This window comes from Melopsittacus undulatus, chromosome 9 (assembly GCF_012275295.1).
Source record: "Melopsittacus undulatus isolate bMelUnd1 chromosome 9, bMelUnd1.mat.Z, whole genome shotgun sequence".
Taxonomy (NCBI): Eukaryota; Metazoa; Chordata; class Aves; order Psittaciformes; family Psittaculidae; genus Melopsittacus; species Melopsittacus undulatus.
This window is the reverse complement of record NC_047535.1, coordinates 36,477,582-36,500,965: the sequence shown is the minus strand read 5'-3', so window position 1 is coordinate 36,500,965 and position 23,384 is coordinate 36,477,582. Positions and strand designations below refer to the sequence as shown.

Genomic DNA, 23,384 nt, shown 5'->3' with positions numbered 1-23,384 from the left:
AACACTCATCTGCAGCAGTGCTCCTACGCTGCCAACACAACTGTGCAAGTTCCTCCCTCCTCTCCATGACCATCTTTCACTTCTCTCTCCAACAAGAACACCCTGTTTTCCCCCCAACATTTCATCATTCATCCCAGGGTAACCTCAGCTTCCTATACATCCCCTACTCTTTTCCCAAACAAGCGGCAGCACATACCAGGGCTAGCACAGATCCACTTCCCTGCTAACAGGGAAGTTGCTGTGGGTGCAGACTGGGATGATAATTGCTGCCATTGCAATGCATATGAAAAAAAGAGGAGGCAAGAAAGGAAGTGGCAACATAGCCCAGAAAATATCAGGTAGGGACAACACAGTATTACCTTCAGTCGTCCTTTTGCTGATTGGCAAGAAGCAAAAGTTTTCTACTGGGAGGATCATTCAAGCTGCCTGAGAAACAGTCCCATGGCATAAGGGCCACCTGGGTCTGGATGCTGGAGCAGCAGCATACTCAGCATCTCCACCCTTGTCCCTGGGATCTCACTCAGCTGTCCATGGCAGTGATGTCTCCTACAGCAAAAACAGCCCCTTCCACAAAGGACCCACAGCTTGATTCATAGGCTTTTATGAAAGCTGATTCAGCTGAGTCTCATTCATGCCTTTTCATGGCTGCAGGGACTAACACTCCACTCCTCAGACAGTGCTACAGCTGTTGGGGGGACTTATTGCTCCATGGGACCACAAAATGAACTCTCTGGCTCAGACTGATGCTGGGCCAAGCAGGTTTGCCCTAACAAAGGCTAGAGGCTTAAGTCACCTTGCTCAAGCCACCCAGGGCCTGGAGAGAGCCTTGCACATGGGAGCATGCATGCAGAGAAGATGGCTACCAGACCTTTCCATATAACCCTAAGGCAGCCTGCAAGCCCAACCAACCATAGACCCTAAACTCACACTGCTTGCTTTTTCTCTCCTCTCCCCTCCTGATGTCGATTCCTGGTACAATCCCAGAAATAACATGGACAAATTCTTGGCTTGCTATTTTTGGCAGCTCCTCCCACCAAGGAAAGAGGGAGATTACACTGCAGGCCATTCAGGCAAGCTGGCATGCCGGCCACAAATACACTTTCTAGCCCATACGGCTCTAATGATAAATCCTGGCCAAGCTGAACAGACAGTTTTGACTTCAGAGTGCGTTTGGAAGGGCCAGCGCTGTGCTAGACAACCCGCCTACGTGTTTAGAAGGTGCTATTTATTTATTAAGTATATTTAACGAGTAGAAATAGAGCTGTGTGGTGAGCATGGTGACTGAAGGTGACTGGCGTGGGATGAGAGGCTCTCTGCTCTCCTAGCATGTTAAACACACACTGCCTGGCACCACCACCTGGATTGCAAAGATAAGTAGCTGGGTGATCACCTTTTAAATCTGTGCGCAATTAGCAAGAGGCAGATGTCAACTGGCAAAGAAGCCAGAGCAAACAAGGCCATTTATGGACACTAAGCCACAAAGAAACCTCCTGTATCTAACCTGACGTGTCCCAAAGATGCAAGCAGAGAAATAACGTGCAGCATTTCATCAGGCTGCCGCAGAAGCTGCATGCTGTGCATGGTACACGACAGCATTCCCACCCAAAAATACAGCTTTGTGTTGTGGTAGGTGGTAAATGAAAGCACATTTTGTTACGCTGGGTTTACATAGCATTTACTACACCATGGCGCTGCTTCTAGGAATTTGTCAATGGTGATAACAATATCATTGAATTTTCCTTCTTTCTTAAATACAGTGCCCACGCACAACTGAAAGCAGTAAGAAACTGAGAAACACACAAAAAAAGGTTGGTTTAAAGAAAATCACCAGATTGTTTTCAAATGTACAAATACTTCAAAGGCCAAAAGTCTGAAACAGTCCCAAGCTGAAGAAGATTTTCATGGAAAGTAGATAGGATCATTCATGCTTGTGCATAATAGATGGGTTGCACCCAAACGAATCCTGCCAGGCCTAAAGATGAAATGTTGAATCATCCCTTTCAGGGCAGTGAACCTACAATTTAGCCCCAGAATTTCCCAGCCAAAGCCTGTTTAGACAAAAAGATAACATTAAACCAGGCCTGTTTAGATCCTACTCTATTTCTACATCTTTATAAATTCCTGCAGTGTTCAGACCTAAGAATCTAATTTACCTGATCACAAAGATTCACGCCAGATACAACATTTGGATCTGGAAACAGGCAAGGATGTCCCTGAAGAGGAGGCTGGCCAACCTGTGGCTTTGATTCAGAACCACATCTCATTGTAGCTGGCATTGCAGCCAGGATTAACTGTGTAGCACCTCAAATGCTTGTACATGCCAGTAAATCCACAACTCTGGATTCACAAGCCTTAACAGTGCCACAGAAAGTAATCTGGGAAGTTTGAGATGTCCAGATATAAACTAGGGCCACACGGGAGCATTATATCTGTGAGCTGCTGCACTCTGCTGTGGAGCCCAGCTGTCACCCTGGTCCCAGCATTCTAGATTATAGCTGAAAACCATTTCTGTTACATAAAAAGCACACAGAAGATGTATGTCCTAGTCCAAGAACTATTTCCTAAGTCCTGTCTGACAGATCTTATACTTTCTGCCACGTAGACAACTGTGTGGTGGATGAAAGAGCAACTCTGTGATGGAGCCCAGCAAACCCACAGAAGATGTGCACCAACTGAAACCCATATGTCTGTCTTTACTCATAAAACAGTTGCTGGGGGGCTTCAGAGGACAGGGTGGGATTGGAGGAGTATCCGCAGGAGATGGCAGCATCTGGCTCATGGGATATTAAAGTGCAGAAACTTCACTTTCTGATGAAAATCAAAGTCCAGCTCATTGCCCTGATCAACAGCCCCATGGTCATCAAAACCTAGCACCATGCCTCAGAGCCATACGTAGAAATATCTATGCTACATTTAGACATAGATTAAGAGCCCTCCTCTGAAACACAGATTTAAATGGAGCCTACCAGCCTCTAGACAACCTAGACCCAGGCAGTTTTCTTTAGGGGGACAGCCAGTCAACGAACCCCACGATGTCAGGGAATGGTGGAAGATTCCACCAGGCCAGGCAGAGTTATCCAAAAGGCAGCTGACGTGATGATGCTTGTATGAAGAAAGCCCAGATGATTGTAACTGTTCATAGGCCAGAAACTCCCAGCAGAGTCCTCCCAGTTAGATCTTCAAATACATAGATGCTCAGACTTCACAGTGCTTTTGAAGATCACAACAACCAACTGGACTGCCAGCAAGTCCTTCTCGTTGCTTTATAAGGCACATTAAGTTGCCCAAACAGGAGTACTACTCTGTGCTACAGCAGCTATAATCCCACTATCACACATGGATTCCTGCTAAGGCAGGCTGCAAGAACTTCCATTTTAGTTCTCTGGAAATGCCCATAAAGTTCCTGAATTTTCTGAGCTGCAACTTTTCACACTGCTTTCTCTGCCAGTGTTGGCTTTCATTATTTCTCTTCAATATAAACTTGGAGCAAAACCTCTTCAGATGTTTTAAGTTACAAATGTGTGGAAAAAAATATAGTCTTCTACATTAAAAAGAAAGTTTTGTGTGCAAGTGTGAGGGAGACACACAGAAGGAAAGAAGTAGGGAATAGCTCAAAAATGGCAATACTTTGAAACCTGAAACTTGGCATGAGAACAGTTCCTGACAAAGTGTATGCTCTGCTAAGTTTAGAAGAAATTGTGGTTGTAAAATAAGGCTATGAACACTTGGGAGAACGCCCTACTGCACAGACAGCAGAGGACACTGTTTGGATTTAGCTGTTAACCCACACGGATGCCAGGCGAGCGCCAAAGGATTGCTGTTTGCATCACAAGTGGCAATCTCAAGTAAGGACGCTCCAAGTCTAAACCCAAATGCTCCCATTGCTTGGGATAAAAAAAGAATAAAATTAAAAATTAAGTAATAATAATAATAAAGAGAGAGCCAAGGGTCTACGCTTCCAATGCATACCAAAATATCTGAGCAATCTGGTGTGTACTAAACTGGATAGGCAAAGCCTTGAGTTTGGGCCAGTGAGACACTGACTGCTAATTAATGACTTCTGTACCAAACAGCAATTTAGTGGCTCTTTCATTTAAAAGCCAAGTAGACCTCCCTGCTGCTGTAAGAGTGACCTGCCATTCCACAGACATATTCCTCCTGCTTTTAATCCTCCCTATTTCATTCAGTCACAAGGGGATACAAGGCAACGTCAAGGTAGGAAGAGCACAGATGGCTGCCTGGGGAGCCCCTCCCCTGGCAGGGATAATGTCCCTGGGATTAAACAGGATGAGTGTCACCACATGTGAGTCCCAGCACACCAAGGAGAAGTAATCCCTACAGCAGGAAGCAGCAATAGACTAGACACCTTTATTTGATCAAGCCAGACCTGGAACTGTTTCAAGCTTCAGTAACAGGTACAGCAAACACCCCTGAACACAGAATGATTTTTACATGTCCACACTCAGAAATGCTCAGTTTAGGCATCTGCCCCTAGCCCCCTACCATCCACCTCCATGAGAAAAACAGGCTGTTCAGGCAAGGCCAGATTAAACCCAGAGTCACGTGTAGAGCAGCATGAAGGATAGCAGAGGGTGAGCGATCCTGTAAAGGACTGTAGGAAGGATAAGAAAGTTCCTCCTCTGGGTGGACAAGGAAAGGGTGTTGCAATTTTTAAACTGAAAGAATAACCTGTCAGTTGAGACTGGGACTTGGACAACCTGGACAGACATGGATATTCCCCTGTGCACAGGTGCCCACCTGCAAATTGAAGATATCTGCATGATACCCTGCTTTTGCAAATGTCAGCTGTGTTAATACAGAGTCAAGGGAGGCTCTGATCGCAGCTTATGAAGTCAGCCAGCCTGTGCAATGACATCAGAGCTTGTTCCTACATATCAAAGATGGAGGCTGTGTTCACATCCAGGGCTATGCTCCCAGGCTGCACAGAGGATAAGCAAAAGCATCCCATCTTTAGTGACTGCCACTTAAAACTCCACTGGAAGACAATGGAGAGAACATCAGCTGAGACTGCATTGGCTTTCCCCTCCTGGTTGAGCTGTCTATGTGCTCTGGTTTTCCTCTGTTTCAACTCACGCCACCTATTTAGTTGTTTTATAGATGTCCAACATGCTCATGTTTATAATCATACTATTTCTACTGGTGCACATCTTGCTCATGGAGACCTTTTCTCCTTTCACATCACCAGTCTTGCATCCTTCCTGGTCTTCATTAGTGCTATTTCTCTTTGCTCTATCTGAACTGTGAGTGATGCATCCTGATGCTAAGTTCTGTAAGGAGAATGAGCAGAGGTTAGGCAGGGTATTGATGTCAGTTAATGACCAGCAGCTGCTAGTCTGATCTCCAAATAGCCAAAACTGAGACTGCTCAACAGTCAGTGCTAGTCACAGCATTTCACCCTTCCACTTCTCTCATTACCCCAAACCAACAGCTATGGTGGGAAAACAGGACAAACACTGTAACCCCCAGCACAAGACTGAGAACTGCTCAGATACCTTCTGAGATGTGTGTCCACCAACTAACAGCTCCCGAGTGTATCAGCCCAGTATTTGCACAAAGTGTTGATTCTGAGTGGTGCTGTTCCCACCCAAACTATCCTGTGATTCCCATTTCAGGCAAGATGAAGCACAAAGCAGCTCTGAGGTTTCAATCCAGCTGGGCACTGCTTTTTGGTACTGGTATCCATGGTCCAGCCTCTAACTGTCCTGGCTCCCTCAGTCTCAAACTGCACAGGTACTCAAAAGCCTTGAGGACAAGAACAGTCCACATGAAGGGCTAGAAATAAGAGCAGCTCATGTTTTATGTTCAAAGTACACACACCACAGTTGTGTGTAGCTACAACCAACTGTAGCAGCACCTCCCAGGGCCCGGACAGATCCCCTCAAAATCAACCTGAGACTTCACCCGACCAGTGAGCCCATCTGGGAAGAGCCTCCCAACCCTTGCTTTGCTTCCTGACATTTCCAATGGAAGATTCAATTTGTGTAATCCGGGAGAAGAGCACTCTGTTTGCTCACCTTTAAAAGCTGGACTAGAGCAGCCAAACCAATCTCACTCGGGAAATTCTGTCTGGGCACACAGAGGCAAACAGACAAGCTGAAGTTCAGCGTGCCCCTGTAAACACCACATTTCCTTCCTCACACATACATGGAAAGAAGTGGGATGATTTTGAACACCCGGTGTTCAGAGAGACCTTTCATTTTAGATATCCTGGGTCAAAGCAAATAACATCACATGGCACCTCAAGGTGGTTTCTTTTGGCTTTTTATACTTGGAAAACAGTGAGCACATTTTTACGGATCCAAGTAATGTCCAAACAGGCATTGGCATCACTTCATATTAGTTCCACCATCCTCTGTGCTGCAAGCATGGAAACTAAATATCCTCAGGCACTGGGGAATAGCCTCAACTTTGATCTGAAGCAAACCTGTGCAGGAGGTTGAAAAAAATTCACTTAATGCAAATTACTTTTGCATTTGTCATTCTCCAGCTTGTTTTCTTTTCTTCCTTTTCTGGGGAAAGGCAAGGACACAAAAGCAAAAAACCCAAGAGAATTACCACAAAGTATTTTGAAGACAGCTTATTTGGAAGGGAAGTCAGGGACACAGCACATAAAAGCCTGCTCTAATGAGATTTCCAGTCCAATTCTGCCAAATTTAGGACATTTGCATATTGGGAATTTTAGAGGCATCCAAACTGGAGTTAATTGAATACAAAACTTCTGCACTGAAACCCGAAATCCAAGTTGAACACACTGACCTTATATGGCATCAGACCAGTCCTCAAGTGCAAGAAAAGGAGTATTTGGGGAACACTTTGGTATGTCAAAGAAAACAGGTAAAAACTTGACAGTTTTCATTGTCTTAACTATGGAAGCGACTGCAGCAAAGATTCTCTGGCATCAGGATCTTGGTGGCATCAAAGGAAAGGTTTAGATATTGGTGTGGATAATGAGAAGGAAGACATGGCTTGAGATCCTGGTGCTCCAGGCAGCAGAAAATAAGTCTCTTTTGAAGATGACATGGACAACGACCTCCAAGCTCATGTGCTCAAGAGCAAACAGTTCCAAGTCAGAAAATAGGATATGAAAGAGGATAAGAGGGACTTTGTAACACTTTGGATTTGTATGTATGGTGAAGGGAGCTGGAGAACAAGACCGCTTTGCTGATCCTTTCAATCCCACATCAATGATCCACTCAGTGTGGTTCCTGACTCTAAGCTGTTTAGGGCAGGAACAGGCCTTATTCTGCACTTGGTGTAGGACTACCTCAGCACAACCATGAAGACATTAAAAGAAAATATAGAGAATTACCATGTATCCAAAGCAAGCTTAGGCCCAGACACGTTTTCATTGCGAACCTGTGTCACTGGGTGATTTTGCAGGTGCTTTCTCTGATACTGCTAAATTCATTAAAGTCAGGGGCCACTGGCAAGCCTGAAACAGCCAAGGCAGCCCTGGAGCAAGGATGAATTTGAGGATTGCCCTAGAGAGCTGGGACCACACAATGTCTCTCTTCTCCCACCGAGGACCAAACTTGCATGGCTGTGCTCCAGCTGCAATGAGAATCATGTAACTGAAATAGTACCAGAGAGACAAGAGCAGCCTGGATTCACACCATTTCAACCAATACGTACTTTTGTCAGGGGACCAGTATCTCAGACTCACACCCCATTTATTAGTCTATCCTCTCCCACGGGAGCTATTCTGTGGGTGAAGTGATGGAATTCACGCCAGGTCTCTCGCTCTCCCTGCTTCCCATCAGCAGAGTCCTTTTAAAGGGAAAACTCAGGCAACAACCAGTGATGTATGCAGAAGCATTTCTGCCAGCACAGCTCTGCGAGGCAGGGATATGAAGAGGTGTGATCCTTCACCGATGGAGCCGTGCTGGCAACAGCCCCATGTGTAGATACACTTACACCAACAACCCACCCCCACCTTTTTATTTTAAACAAGTATAACTTGTGTTGTGCTCTATGTCTGTGTCCACACAAAAAGTGTACTTTTTCCATTACATTCTGACAGTACAAAGCACAGTGATGTCCTGATGAGGAAGCATTTGGTGGGTGTAACAGTCTCTTGTGTCCTATTTTGGGCAGGTGTTCACAGTGCAGCCAAGACCCCAGATTTCTTGGAATAGAGGAATGCAACTTAGGTTTATCCCTTGACACGTCTCACAACAGCTCACTGGGAAGAGCTGAGGAAGAGGGATGAAAACACAACTTTCAGACATCCAGTCACATAAAATGAAAAGTAACTGAATTTTCAGGCCATGTTAGTCTCGAGCAAAGCAAGGAGGTCTTACTGGTGGGGATATGGTGGATGGGGGGAGAGAGTGTAGATGAAGAGAGAAACACAGCTGAAAAAGATCTTCATTTCTGATGAAGGGAATATATTCATGGAATATGGCATGCGATATTTGCCCAGCTGAACACACAGCAGCAGCAGGCAGTGAGACCCACAACCGCAAAGTGAGAGAAAGCTGTTGGCAGCAGCAGTCCATAAAAAGGACATAAATAATTAGAGTTCTTCTAAACAAGGTCAAGCTTTAGCTGCTGCTTCTCTTCCTCTACTCACCAGCCAAGGGAAATGGCTCAGAATGATTCAGGGTGAGTTTTGTCCTGGTAAATCTTAGAGCAAGGTAGAAGATTAGAAAAGAATCAGAGCCTACCTCTACCACAGCTTTGCTGTTCATTAAATGCAAGCTGAGCCATGCCCTCAGCAAGTCCTGGAAGGTTAGCTTGCTGCATCCTCAAAGCAGCTTTCCTGACAGAACCTGTTTGCTGACACCCTTAACCATTTCAAGGTGCTGCTGCACGTTTCTTGTCCCACCCACAACACAATGGTTCCCTGGAGCACTGAGCCACAGCATCTCTCCAACAGTGCTGTTCCTTCCACTTCTCACAGAAGGGGAAAAAATACACAGCAATATCTGCAGACAGGGACTAAAAGGGATTATGGCTTTTAAATTATTCAAGTCAATTTAAATATCCCTCCATCTGTTGCTGCCATGTTGAGTGGTTGTTTGGGGTTTAGGTTGGGAGTGGCTGGAATATAATCACTGGGTTTTCAATACTACGGACACAGTTGGACATTTGCCTTTGCAGCATCTTCCTAGCATAAACAGCCTTGCCTTCCACACTTAATGGAAACACAACACAGCAAGGAAGTCAGAAAACAGCAGATATTACAATGATAGGATTTGTACTCCATATTTTAATGAGCAAACTCCCAGAAATAACTGAGTGATCAGAGAGTCTCTCTCCCAGAGTAAAAGACTCTTGCTCTCATAATCCTTACTTCCCGTAAAGAAACATCCAGGACAAATAAATGCAGTGCTCAGTGCCTGGATCTTCATCATCCACCTTCAAGCCTCCACGCTGCTCTAGAAGACAGCACAGAGAGAATACCTGTTCTTGCTGCTAGCCATTTCACACTGAAAACCCCCACAATTCCCCTCCAGCATGAGGACATCCATCAGAAGGAAAGTTATTTCAGCTCTGACAGGCAGTCAGGGGCAGAGCAGGATTGTTACATAAAGCATCAGTGGGAGTAAACAGGAATATTACTTACAGGCAGTAATACTTCTATCTCAAGGGACCCTCACTGCACCACACAGGATCTGGGATTCCTCCAAGTGATTAAATACACAGATTGGCTTTTTGGCAGCTATTCAAGACCTCATCACATAAACCTGCTCCTTCTCCTATACGTATTTTCTGTTTACGTGACTTCTATCTCTCTCCTTCCATGGAATCTACACTTAGCACATGAGGGCCTTTCCTGTCTGCAGCCAAAGGATGGAGCAGCAGACACATCTGAGCTTCTAAGTAGCCTTTACAATGCCTGGGTGAGGATTTCTTCCCTTGAAAACATTGTCCTCCTGCAACATCACACAACCATCACTGCTGTGTTCTGGTTTGGAAGCACTCTGTATCCATTTGGCATTTTTCCTAACAAAACTATGCGAGGATAAGTGACCATTACTGCTCAATTATGACAATATCAAAGGTGAGACACTCCCATCAGTCAGCACTAACTCATGAATCAATGGCTATGATACAGAATGGACATGGAATAAATTCTCTGCCCTTTGGCCAAGCAAATTTTCAAGCTCTCTCACCACTCACAGCGCATCCTCTCCTAATAGCAGAACACAAAGGAACCACAACCCCACATTGCCTTGCTACCCAACATGCTCACATACTGTGCCCCTGCAAACACGGGTATCATCTGGACAAACTCAAGCTGGGTTGCCAGAAAAGAGCAGTGCATGCTCCACAAACAGCCTTTCTTGAACTGACATACCCCAAGCTAACCCTCCCAGATGAAAAATGGGCTCCATAGGAAATAACCCACCTGTAGGACCTTAGGAAATACCAGGCTTCCTTCCCTTACCCAGCATTACTCTCTGCTGGCTGACAGCACCTCTTTGTCCAGGCAGAAGAGCAGTACAAACTGATCCTGGATGCTATTGCCCACTGCAGCCTTCAGAAACAAATGCTATTGCCATCACCCAAACATACTCCATCCTCAACCCATCTACTAACACTGGTTTTCTGTCTCCTGTTTTGTGCCATGTATCACCAAACAAAACCACTGCTGGAATTGCTGAAACTGTCTTTGTGTCCAGGCCTGCAGTTAATATTGTTTTCCTACTGCCCTTTTGGGCAGCATTATACAGTCCCTTAATTGTGCTCCCCAGCTCCTGACAAAGACATGCACCTGACAAAGCCCTCTCCCTTCCAACCTCCTGTGCACAGGATATGGCTGGGATGAGTTAATTCTCTCCCTAGCAGCCCGTATGGTGCTATGTTTCAGATTTGTGGCTTCATCACTGTTGGTAACACACCAGTGTTCTAGCTTCTGCTGAACAGTGCTTGCAGAACATGAAGATCTTCCTTGTTTCTCACTGCCCAACCAGTGAGTAGGCTGGGAATGGGACAGGAGATGGGAGGGGACACAGGTGAGACTAAAGGATGGGTTTGTCTTTCCAGGGTAGCTGTTGCTCAGATGCTGGCTAGACATTGGTCTGCTGATGGATGGTGAATGATTGCCTTTGCAGCACTTTTGTCATGTGTGTGCCTGAAGGGGTTTTTTCCTTCCGTTTTAAAACTGTCTTTATCTTGACCCAAGAGTTTTCCCTCACTTTTCCTCTTCCAGCCCTCTCCCCCATCCCACTGGGGCAAGGGAGTGAGCAGCTGGCCAGGTGAATGTTTATTTGCTGGTTGAGGTCAACCCATCACACCCTAAAGCCCTCAAAAGTGCATTTTCAGGCTAATCTTTACTGGACTTTATTTTGTAATCACAGCTAAAAGCACCTTGTACCAATCAAAACCTCCCCTTAGCTGTGTCTTACATTGCCCTGCTTTCTGATCATTTTCAGCTCTCACTGCCACTTCAGACTTCAGGATGTGCTAATTCAAACCTAAGTAAAGCCACACAGGGACGCAGGACATGTTGCACCTGTAAGGCATCACAGTACTTTTCAGGTGGTTTCTAACCCTTGAAGTTTAGAAGGTAAAAGCCATGGACCTGGGGCAATGGCATTTGGGCTGGATTTGAATTCCCAAATCCTTCTCCCTTAGGAGTAAAATCTCCCTGTGACACTGAGGAAGCAGAGAAAGGGAAAAGCCATCTCGGTCCTTCAGTTTTCTGTGCAGCTCTCAGCCATGCCCATCTCTGGATTGTGTTCTCAAGTGCTGAAATGTTTCAGGCTGTTCAGACAGGGAGAGCTGTGCTTTTGGAGGCTGTCCAAACCATCCATTAGGCTTCTCTTAGCAAATAAATTGCTCTGCTTGATTCATGGGTAACACTGTTGTCTCTGAAAGGAGTTAACCAGAACATAACCAGTACTAGCACAGAGTACTGCACAAGCTACTGGCACCAGTCTGATCAATACTGAAACAGCATGAAATTTTGTTCCAACTGAAAGATAAATTGAGTCCTGAAAAGGACCTTTGTAGAGGCAGACAGAGAATGCTTCTGCAGGTACATGGTCACCCCTGAGCCCCTCATTTCACATACAGTCTTTCCTATGATCCTTTGCAGCATTTCTTATGTAATTTTCTCCACCAGGTGTTTATCACACACTTTCCCTGCCTTTCTCTGAACACATCTTTGACTGGTAAAACTTCAGTGCTTAAACCCACTGCAAGAGTTTCTGCACCTCCTACAGCATCTTCCCACTGCAGTACCACTGTTGTGCTCCTCCTAGCCAGCTCTGGGACACCAGCACTTCACAGAGCTGCATCCCAGCCCTGTGGGTCTGAAGTATAAGAAGGGGAACCTCAGGTTCCCCCAGGAGCTGCTGCTTGACCAGCTTGAGTGTTAAGTGATCATCATCAACAGCTCCAATTACCATCTTTTTAAATCTTACAGTCATACTTCATCACTAGAAGTACCAAATTGCACTGAGTTCTTGAGCAGGATCCCCATCCCTCTCTCCTCTTTCTCTGTCTTGGCCTTGTCCCACCTTCTGCCTATTGGGACACAACCCAGGTCTGCTGACAACCTTGCCCAAAGGATCTATGACTCAGGATACCAACAATCATTTCACTAGCAGTTCTCTCAAAGGCTACAGTGATGATAACCAACACGACCAAAGTGGTTGATCTTGCATCATGTCTGCTTCTTCCTGTTTTGCCCATGGAAAGAGGTCCCTAATAGCCCAAGGAGGGTGAACACACACATCTACAAGCCCCCACCAGCAGGAGCTATGCATGCAAGTGAAGCAGGACAAAGTACAGCCACCAGTGTAAGAGCTAGCCATACTTGTATAAGTATCCATGAGCAGCTATTTGAGCCCTCAAATGCCAGACCTCAAAAGCCAACTTCAGTCAGGCAGATGCAAATTTTAAGGACCTCCAGTAAGGTTATTCAAGGTACACCCTTTTCCCTCCAGAATAATCAATGCAAATCTGGCCTATCATCAGCCATGCAAACATTACCCAAACGCTTCCAGTGCTGACAAATATATTCCTCCATTGTTGCTCAATCACCATTTGCTCAGTTTAGCTCCGTGTGTATTGTAACAGCATTTAGTACAGAGCCTTCAAAGGCAGATGAATCTGAAATTAACAACAGAGGCATTTTCGCTCTGAGGTCTGGATGAGAACATAAAATAACTGAACTTTGTTCCTGTGGCTTATTACATCATCTGGCCCCTCTTTGACTGAAAATATTTCTATTCCTCATTCCAGCCCATCTGTTCTTCAGAAAACTCCTTTCTATTTACTTGAAAAACAAGTAACTGGAGGCAAAGGCGCTTCTCCCTCCCCACCCCGAGGGAAGTATGGTCACAATTAAGCAAAGAGCACTGCACGTTTATTCCTGCTAGTGCATGTGCACGCATACACACGTGTGTGCACATGCCTATTTTTAGTTACACTGTCAAAATCAGCCTAATGTTTCACAGCAAAGGAGGTCTTGACCTGAAAAACACATCATTATTTCTAATTAAGAATAAAGGAACAAAACTGCCCAAAGTCTGTCTCTGCAGGGAAGCTGTGCTGGGAGATGACCAGTCCTTTTCCTGCTGCTGTGTTTGCATTAGCTTTAATTTACTTTGGTGTGAAAACTGAGTCCAACGGAACTCATCGGCTGGTAGGGAAAGGAAGAAGGGGGTTAGGACAGTGGTGCTGCTCTCACCTTCCTGTGTGGGCCGGGAAAGGCATTTGGGTCTTCAGATGAAGAAGTGCATTCCTTCAACAGAGGTTCACCTCACCCAGCACAACCTCACCTGCCTGTACTGCAATCAGGCTGTCTCTGCTGCTGAACCTTTTCTTGCACTGGAAGGAGATCAAGCTGAAGTGGTACGAACGCCTTCTATTGGTGCAACCCAAGCCATCAGGATATAGAATCACAGAATCATAGAACAGTTAGGGTTGGAAAGGACCTTAAGATCATCTAGTTCCACCCCCCCTGCCATGGGCAGGGACACCTCACACTAAACCATATCACCCAAGGCTTCATATGAATTATTTCCACTAAGACAGCTGAGCACATCTATAACAAGAGAAGTATTCTCCTCCTGTTGCCATGTATAATGGGTAAAGGACACATTCCCCTTAGTCTTATCCTTCCTTATTAATCACTTCTGGAAAAAAAACTCCACTAATTTAGCATTGTAGGGACAGAGCCTGTAACGAGGTGGGTCTCACTAAGTCCATGGCCTCAGGACACCACTTTAGCACACACAACAGCAGAAGCATGGAAAGAGAGCTCGATTGCACCATCCCCAGAACAACACCCACATGCCTGCCAGGCCACTGGCACACAAACACTCTGAAGAAACCCTAAATGACTCAGGGCTGAGCTCACTTGAAACAATGACTGTGAAACCACAAGCTAAGGGGTGAAACCCCCTCTCCTCTATTGACCACACTGATGAATTCTCAGAAATTGCTGGCCAAGGGGAAATGCATTTGGATTGTTTTACAGACGGAAATCACTTGGGCAAGGCTGCCCAGCAGCGATGTTCTCCTCTGGCAGAGCAGGGAGGCAGAGCAGACCTCCAGGATGTGCATCCATGGTGGTAGGGCCCAGCAGCATGTACAAGCTCAGGCTCAGCCATTCACACTTTCCTTAGGAGACAACTTATTTTTTTCCCCAGACAAAGGAGAGGCAGGAAATTCACAGAATGGCAGAACAGTTAGGACTGGAAAGGGCCTTAAGATCATCTGGTTCCAACCCCCCGGCCATGGGCAGGGACACCTCACACTAAACCATGGCACCCAAGGCTCTGTCCAACCTGGTCTTGAACACTGCCAGGGATGGAGCATTCACCACCTCCCTGGGCAACCCATTCCAGTGCCTCACCACCCTTCTTCCTTACATCTAAACTAAACTTCCTGGTTAAGTTTGAAACCATTACCTCTTGCTCTATTATTACCATTTCCTAATGAAGAATCCCTCTCCAGCATCCTTCAGATACTGGAAGGCTGCTATGAGGTCTCCACGCAGCCTTCTCTTCTCCAGCCTCAACAGCCCCAACTTTCTCAGCCTGTCTTCATACAGGAGGTGCTCCAGTCCCTGATCATTCTCATGGCCTCCTCTGGACTTGTTCCAACAGTTCCATGTCCTTTTTATGTTGAGGACACCAGAACTGCACACAATGCTCCAGGTGAGGTCTCACGAGAGCAGAGTAGAGGGGCAGGATCACCTCCTTTGACCTGCTGGTCACGCTCCTTTTGATGCAGCCCAGGATACAGTTGCTTTCTGGGCTGTAAGCACACACTGAAGCCGGCTCATGTTCATTTTCTCATCGACCAACACCCCCAAGTCCTTCTCCCCAGGGCTGCTCTGAATCTCCTCTCTGCCCAACCTGTAGCTGTGCCTGGGATTGCTCTGACCCAGGTGTAGGACCTTGCACTTGGCATGGTTAAACTTTGTAAGGATGGCATCAGCCCACCTCACAAGCATGCTCCTCCACATGGGACACAATACACTACACAACAACCTAAACTAGCAAGATTTCTAGGTAAGGTTGAAGATCATTGATACTTCATGCTCACCATATCCTCTGTTAACATCCTTAATACCTATCTAATTTGGGCTCTGTCCACTTAGATCTCTATCAGGACCATTAGCAGTTGCATTACAAGGAATTCCACTGACACAAATCTACTCTGCTGCTTGTGATATATCAAAAATTGTCTCTTTCTATATACAGGGTCTATTCATGCACTTCTGAGTTACAATTCACAGTTGGTTACACTTGAAACAGAGAGGTTTCAGTGCAACTGCTGAAAAGATTACAGTGTATAAGACGAGAAAAACCCAAGTACCAAACCACTGAGGGTTTGAAGCACTTGAAGTCTGTATAGACATGGTACACAAAGAATGAGAAAGAAAACAGGGATTCAGAAAGCTAACTGGAGCTCTGGAAGGAAGGAAGTGCTCTCCTGGTGTATACAACCCACAAATCCCCCAAAACCTGAAGCAAACCCAGGTTCCAGCGATAAAAGAAAAAAAGATATTCCTAATTCGTCACTGAAATACCAAATAAAAGGCAAGTACGTTCACCTTCAAGCCATCATGCACCCATTTTGCCCCCATTAGAACTACTGAGCAAATCCTACCCAAACTCGTGGGGAGAGTAGAGTGTAGAAGCCATGCTTCTGCACATGTGTACCTCTCACCACATTTTGTCAGCCTGGCTGTGAAAGGGGCACCAGTTCACCCAGCACCTCATTAGCTGCCATGGAAAACACAAAGGACTGCTGCAAGAACCACCTGGAAGGATCCAGTCTGATGTAAGTGCTAGTGACACTACCTGGTGGGATCGCTCACCTGAGTGTGACACTTCCCAAGTGTACAAAGTAAACCCATACTACTGGCTTTTACAGAAAAAAGAAACACCAAACAATATTCTTTGAATCTGCATTCATGTTGAGAATGAAATGGGTTCACCATGTCCTGCTTTATCCACTGGAGTACAAAACCCAAGTGGTTTGCCTTTCTTTTCTTACCTCTTTTTGACATTGTCAGAAGACTCCATCAAGCCCAAGGAGTACATCAGGCAGATAGCTACACTCAATCCATTTAGCAAAGTAGCTGTGCTTGTGACAGGTTTCATTTCCCATAGAGAACAAAACAAATCTTGCAAAGTGCATTATCCAAAATAACAGAGTTTTTTAAGTAGTTGCCTGCAATGTGTGGGCACCACAGGTACAGGCAGCAGCAGTTTTGTTTTTGTTACACAGCAATTTCTTGGTGCAAAAGATCCAAGAACTGGGCCTTTACATTTCTGTTATCTCCTAACATATCTGATTTCCAGATACAACTATTTGCATATACAAGTTATTGTCCTTTCCAGCTGCAGTCCATACAAATACTGTCCTTGACTACTGGATTGCTTTGCTCCTTGGTAAGTCAAGGAAGATGTTTTTCTACAGATGCAACCTCAATGTGCAAGAGCCTGGAGCCTCCAACCCCTTCCTGACTTGTGGCATCAAAGTATTCCACTGATCTGCCTGACTTGTTTTCTCAATTCACTACACCCAGCTGGAGGGTGTCCTGCTCTCTGCAACAATCACTCCAACTTCCAGCACTGCACCTCTCTGCACTGATCATGTAGCCCAACCAGAGGTAAGTAATGCACAGCAGGAGAGGGTATTTTCTTCCTGCTTGTCTGTAGCTTCATCTTTCTTCTTGCCTCTGGGCAGCATTACTAAATACTGACATTATTTTTTCAAGCTTAGAATTGGCATAACTGATTTCCTGATGTCTTGGAACCCATCCAAACCATCCATTAGCCACAAGTTCACAAACTGATACATCTTCCAAAAGGCTCATGGGCAACACTACTGTTTCTAAGAAGAAGTTAACTTCAGGTAAATGTAAGTATGATTTACTGCCTGGGACAGGTTGCCTGCAGTAAATAACTCAGGATTTATGAATTGTCATCCCTAAGACTCCATCTGCAGCAGTAAGGGGCCCTTGGATCACTCAGTGCAGTAACTTGCCATTAAATCACTGTTATTTATGTGCATCACTGTAGGAGGCCTGGATGCGGATCACATCTTTAAGGCACTAGGTGCTACCCAAACACTATGTCAGGTCATCACAGTCACATTATCCTGATAGTGCTGGCTGACGTGGCCCTCAGTAGGAACTCATTCCAGCATCTCCTTCTACACCTCCCCTGCATCTGCTTCATTAGCAGGTGACATTGAGTATTTGTGAGACAGACAGGTAGCTGGTCTGGGGGAAGGGGCTGGTGTGTGACTCTCAGTTCCTAGTCACAAGTTTGAGCCCTTGGCATAGAATCATAGAATAGAATCATAGAATAGTTAGGGTTGGAAATGACCTTAAGATCATCCAGTTCCAACCCCCCTGCCATGGGCAGGGACACCTCACACTAAACCATAGCACCCAAGGCTCTGGCCAGCCTGGCCTTGAACACCTCCAGGGATGGAGCATTCACAACCTCCCTGGGCAACCCATTCCAGTGCCTCACCACCCTAACAGGAAAGAATTTCTTCCTTATATCCAGTCTAAACCTCTGCTGTTTAAGTTTCAACCCGTTACCCCTTGTCCTATCACTACAGTCCCTAATGAAGAGTCCCTCCCCAGCATCCCAGTAGGCTCCCTTCAGATACTGGAAGGCTGCTATGAGGTCTCCACACAGCCTTCTCTTCTCCAGGCTGAACAGCCCCAACTTTCACCAAGGTAAACTGAGGTCACAACGAAGCCCTAGTGATGTACCATCATGCAAGACCTTCCCTCCCACTGCTAGCTTTCCAACGCAGGCTTGCTGATACCCAGTGGAAACAGAGCACCCGAATTGAGAGACCTGCTCTTCCCCCTTGGCACAGAGCCTCTGGCCTTGCTCCCCGACTTCGTACAGTCTTCTCAGCAGCACCAGTCCTGAGCAGTGCAAGGTCCCTTCCATTGGCCCTAACTGCAGAGGCTCCTTCGTGCCATTGTTTTCTGTTTCCACTATTACTGAATTCCCTCCAACCACTCAAAGCCTATAATATTGCACTGCCAAATACCAGGTGGATTTCTCACCCTTAGAGAGCTTGCCAGACCCCCATGATTCACCATGTACAACTGCTGTCTGCAGTGCATATCCCAAATACACCCTACAGCAAGGGCCTGTAGCAGCACATCTCAGGCTTGATGTTAAACCTAGAACCCTAGGGTTCTGCTGCTTCAAACCCCTCTGTTTGTCTAACACCTATGCTCTTACAGCAGTTTCACATGCAACTCCCAGGGATATATTAATAACACTGTTGCAAAATGACCTCAAGAGACTTAGTGTCATCAGTGACTGAGCCACCACCCCTCCCAGTATGTGTAGCCTATGAGAAGCCATCTGCTTCTTGACACTCTGAGCAGAGCTGACCCTTCACAAACTCTCCACTCTAAGACCTGCTGGTAGTGTATAATGGAGAGAAAAACTTGACTTCACTCTTGGGGATTTACATGATGGTCAAAACCAAAGTAATTCTGAGTCCCCATCTGTTTTTCAGTATAAGGCATTGATTTTCTGTGGCAAGGGGAGCTGTTAATATGGGACAGAGACACCCCTCTAAACCAAAAGCTGGTTACCATTTACCATTATCCAACACCGTGCCCCATCAGGGTTGATTGTGGTCTGGGTGTGTTTTAATTCCCCCCTGCCCCTTCCTAGAAGCTTCAAACCTGACTCAAACTCAAACGTACAGATATCTGCATGGTGGGGGAACAACCACTCAAACCATGTGAACACTGTCATGAGTGAAAGTACTCTGAGCCAGCAGAGGGAAAAACAACTTTTCCCAGAACCACACAGAATGGGGAATGCAGGAGAGCAGCAGTGCCAGGGAGGCTGGAAGAATCTGTGGGAGAATGGTACCCTCACATGCACAAGGAGGTTGAAATCTTCCCCAGAGTTACACCCAACAAGGAGACCTGTGTGCATGCGGAGGCCACCGGCTACTGATTCTGCTGCACTGGGGCCAGCAATGATACAGACTTCATCAAGGCTCAATTCAGACGGAATAGAAACCCACCAAAAAATAAAACTGAGCTGAATTCACATTCTTTTCCTGAGGTTGACAAGGTTTAACAGGTTGATGCTGCCACCAACTTGGCACACAGAGCTATAGAAAATGCCAGAATTTCACTCATTTTCTGCATGTCATTGTGGTAGCAGGTAATTCTTAACCCCTCAGAGACACCCAGTAATTGTAAAAACAGTTTCACAGTTAATCTGTAGAAATAAAATAGGTGATTTCAAATAATCTTTTTAGGCTGAAAGTCACTCTCCAGACCAAAAGTCACAAATGTCCAGAGTTACCTAGAAGGAAACACTGAGAAGAGAAGCATGATGGAGCAACTCACCTCCAGAACACTCCATCAGCTGCAGCAAGCCCTGTCCCCAGCACGGCCTCCACTTCACACAGCAACCAGAGCAATCTTTGGAGGAGCTGCTGGTGGCACTTGGGAGATGTGGGTTTCCCTTCACTGCCAGCACTGCTGTTCCTGTGTGCTCTCAGCCAGGTACACACTTGGCATTCCTGTTGAAGAGAGAAGTTAACAATTCATGTCTTGGTGATCACCTTGCCTGGTAAAGAGCACAGGCCCCTTGGAGCAGGGCTGTCCTTCTCCATGTGCTCTGCCCAGTCTGGATGGCCACTGCCAACCAGAGTCTCAAACCACAAACGCTGATGAGCAGTGGCTGATCAGTAGCATGTATGTGTGTAGACAGAAACACAAAAAGACCCCCCCCCCAAACAGGTCTGTGCTTCCTTGGCAGGAATGAAACAGTATGATGAAGACTTCAGGCTGTGATGCATTAGTAAAATGCCAAAAGGAAGCCCTGCTACTAAACCACCTTTTTGGAGATGCTGCTAATCTCAAATCTCTTGATTTATACACTCATGTTCCTGCTCTCTGGGAGAGCAGTCACAGATTTTGCTTTTAAAACCTCAGCAAGCTTCACACTGCACAAGAACTATATGTTTCATACACATTATAACAGGCACTTAGTTTCCAAATGCTGGTAAAAAATGCATCGAATCAGTCCTACAGCTTTAACAAACCTCCAAACAAAGACCAGGTAAGTTCCTGGTTTTGACACACATAAGGTGTTGCCTTGGCACGGTCTAGAAGGCCCTACTTCATTTCCCAGGCACCACAAATCCCAACTATGCCATACATCGTGTTCCATACAACATGATGGGCCCTTGGCTTTGAGAAAACCATTCTGTTAAAGCAGCTTGAACAGGAATTTTGGGCAGAACTGTAATGCCTTGCAGTATCTCTCAGAGGACGACAAGTCAGGACAGGTTTTAGGGCCCTGCATTCGGTAGCTGTGCCTCTCATACACATGCCTTCCAGCCACCATCTCTTCAGACACCTGGAGATCTTGGCTACTATGGTTTCATGGCTGCAAACTGACTGAAGAAGTCTGTGCTGGAGAAGCTTTCCCCAACAAAGGTGGAGGCACCTATGGCACTTGCTGGCAGGAGACACAGCAGCAGGGCACTGAGATACAGAGGCTGAAAACAGCTTACACCATTGACTCACTGTAAGCAAGCTCACAAACTCACTGATTTTCCTCTCTGCAAGCTCTTACTAAAACATCAATGAACTCTGATCAGTTCCATTTTGTTTGCACCTTGGGATCAAGCCCTGAGATGTATAGAATCCATGAAAAGTCACACTGAGAAACTGAGGAAACTGTATCACATCTGTTGGCTGAAAGGTCCAGGATCACACAGAGCTCTCACTTGGAGGCTATGAGCTACCAGTGACTCACTGGGGTTTCTACCACAGCAATCTTGATTTATTGATTTTCTATAACAAAGGAGCTTGTGTTTATCACACTTAACATGGGCCAAAACCTTTCAATTAATACATTTCAACTTCAAGTCCAACAACTGCAGCTAAAAGGAGTAAATGTTCTGCAAATATCCAATTACTTAAAATACCCAGGAGTGCAAAGCCTGTGTTGGCATGATCCCCTCTGCATGTGGTCCCTAACAGGCTGAACCCTGTGAGCTTTTCAGCAATAACACACTGCAGGATGCATGTTTTCCAGAGGGCTGGTTGTCCCCACAGCACCCATCTGCAGGTTCTCCAGCCCAGACTGCACCAAAACACCAAGCACAGGACATGGGGTTCCTCCTGCAGTGAGACCAGATGGGCTGCAAATGCCTTTCTAAAATGCTTTCAGTTTAGCTGCTCCTCTGTCCTGCTTCAGAGTCCCTCTGAAGATGTGCTTAACACAACAGCCACCTACATGTATGCCTGCCCAGTCTGTATCACCATGGGCTGTCCTGCACCCCTCCTTCAGGTTCCTCTGCAGGTCCTGAAACAGTTCTGTGACATCTGTCCCTAAGAACCACAAACCCCATGTCTATACAGCTGCTACTCTCACTTGGTATCATGGCACAGGGCTGCCCACACAACACCTACGTGCCCCTCCAGGAGCACCTGACTGGAGGCTTTCGGTCAGAAGCTTCCCTTTGCTCTGCCAGCCTCCTTACTTGTTCTCAGATCGCCTTTCTCCACAGCCCCCATATTCTTCTCCCGCTCCACATTCCATCTTGTTTCTCTTTGCAAGGCCCTTTTCTTTGGAAATGACACAATTTCCCTTTGGGGGAGATTGGCAAGCGGGGCTTGGCCGTCGTGCCTGGGATCCCTCAGCATGGAGCAGTAGGTGGGGAAAAGAAATAATATATAACTCCTAGTGCTCAATGGCCCCTCTGTGTGCATGCTCCTCATGTGGGTGGTGGTTAATCACGCTGCCTTCAGCGCCCTGCTCTATCACTAAGAGTATCACGTCCTCCATTAAACATGGGGCTGTAGGCATGCAGTCTGCCATGTCCTTCTGCACGTCAGCCCCTGTGAGAGGGGGCACGGGTGCTTGCCAGCCCTGCAGCACACACAGGAAGCCCCCAAGGTCTACGGGGGGGGGGGGGGGGGGGAAGGCTGCCAAAGCCTGTTCCTGCTCTTATTCCAGCACTTTGAAAAAGTAAATACAGAGCGAATGAGACCAGCTGAAGCCATGGGGAAAGGGCATACAGAGGTGAGCATGGAGAGAACAGCTGCAAGAATGTAAGGAGAGCTAAAGGAAAAATGCATTGTGACAGGTTTTCCATGGGATCAAAGCTGTCAGAGCAGCACGGGACTCAGAGGAAGAGCATTCTTCAACAACCTTGAGGAAAAGGAAGGATGATTGCGATTTCCTTCCCAAACTTTGTATATTTAGGATTCATTACCATAGTCATGTGTCAGGCTATCTCTTCAGGTTAAGGTCTTTTCATCCTTTCTCCTGGGAAACCCTTCCTTGTGTCAACAATGCTCAAGGCCATGTCTTCATCTGGCATGAATTCCCAAAGCTTTCAGTGAAGCTACAACCACCGCCAGGAGCAGATCCACTCAGCACACCCTGAAACTTCTCCTACCTTCTTCTGCTGCCTCTTACACTAAAGCCTCTTTGGGTTAGAGCTCCTCTTCCTCCCAAGTGGTTCACCCCTTCACATGCTTGAAAGTGCACTCAACTTTTCACTGTTTCAAAAAGGAAAATTTAGCTGTTGTAGTCACTCCTTCAATCCCCCCCACTCTCACACACTCCATCTGCTATGGAGCATTCTGCTCCTACACACTTCTGAAAGCTCAAGCAGAAACCCCAACATTTCTGAGGTGGGACCGGGTCTGCCACAGGATGGAGGCAAAGAAACCAGAGGATTAACAGCCATTAGGGAACCTCAGCCAGGCTTCAAACATAAAACCCAATACTTCCTGCATGGCTGAGGAGCACATGCCTGAGGGACAGTATCCCTTTATGTGCTCCCAGACACGCTGTGTGCACTTAGGTCTCAAGAGTCCAATAAGCTTCATTCAGCAGGAGCAAAAAATAGACAAAGAT

At 46.2% G+C, this 23,384-nt stretch overlaps 1 long non-coding RNA gene across 10 annotated transcripts in view; it reads right to left on the bottom strand.

Moving 5' to 3' along the window:
• The window catches only part of LOC115945342 (uncharacterized), a 254,563-nt gene that overhangs the window by 120,773 nt on the left and 110,406 nt on the right, over positions 1 to 23,384 (bottom strand). For all 10 annotated transcript variants that reach the window (XR_004549959.1, XR_004549962.1, XR_004549964.1 and 7 more), the window contains exon 3: positions 19,850 to 20,025. This is a non-coding gene — a long non-coding RNA (uncharacterized lncRNA). The remainder of the gene's footprint in view (positions 1 to 19,849; positions 20,026 to 23,384) is intronic.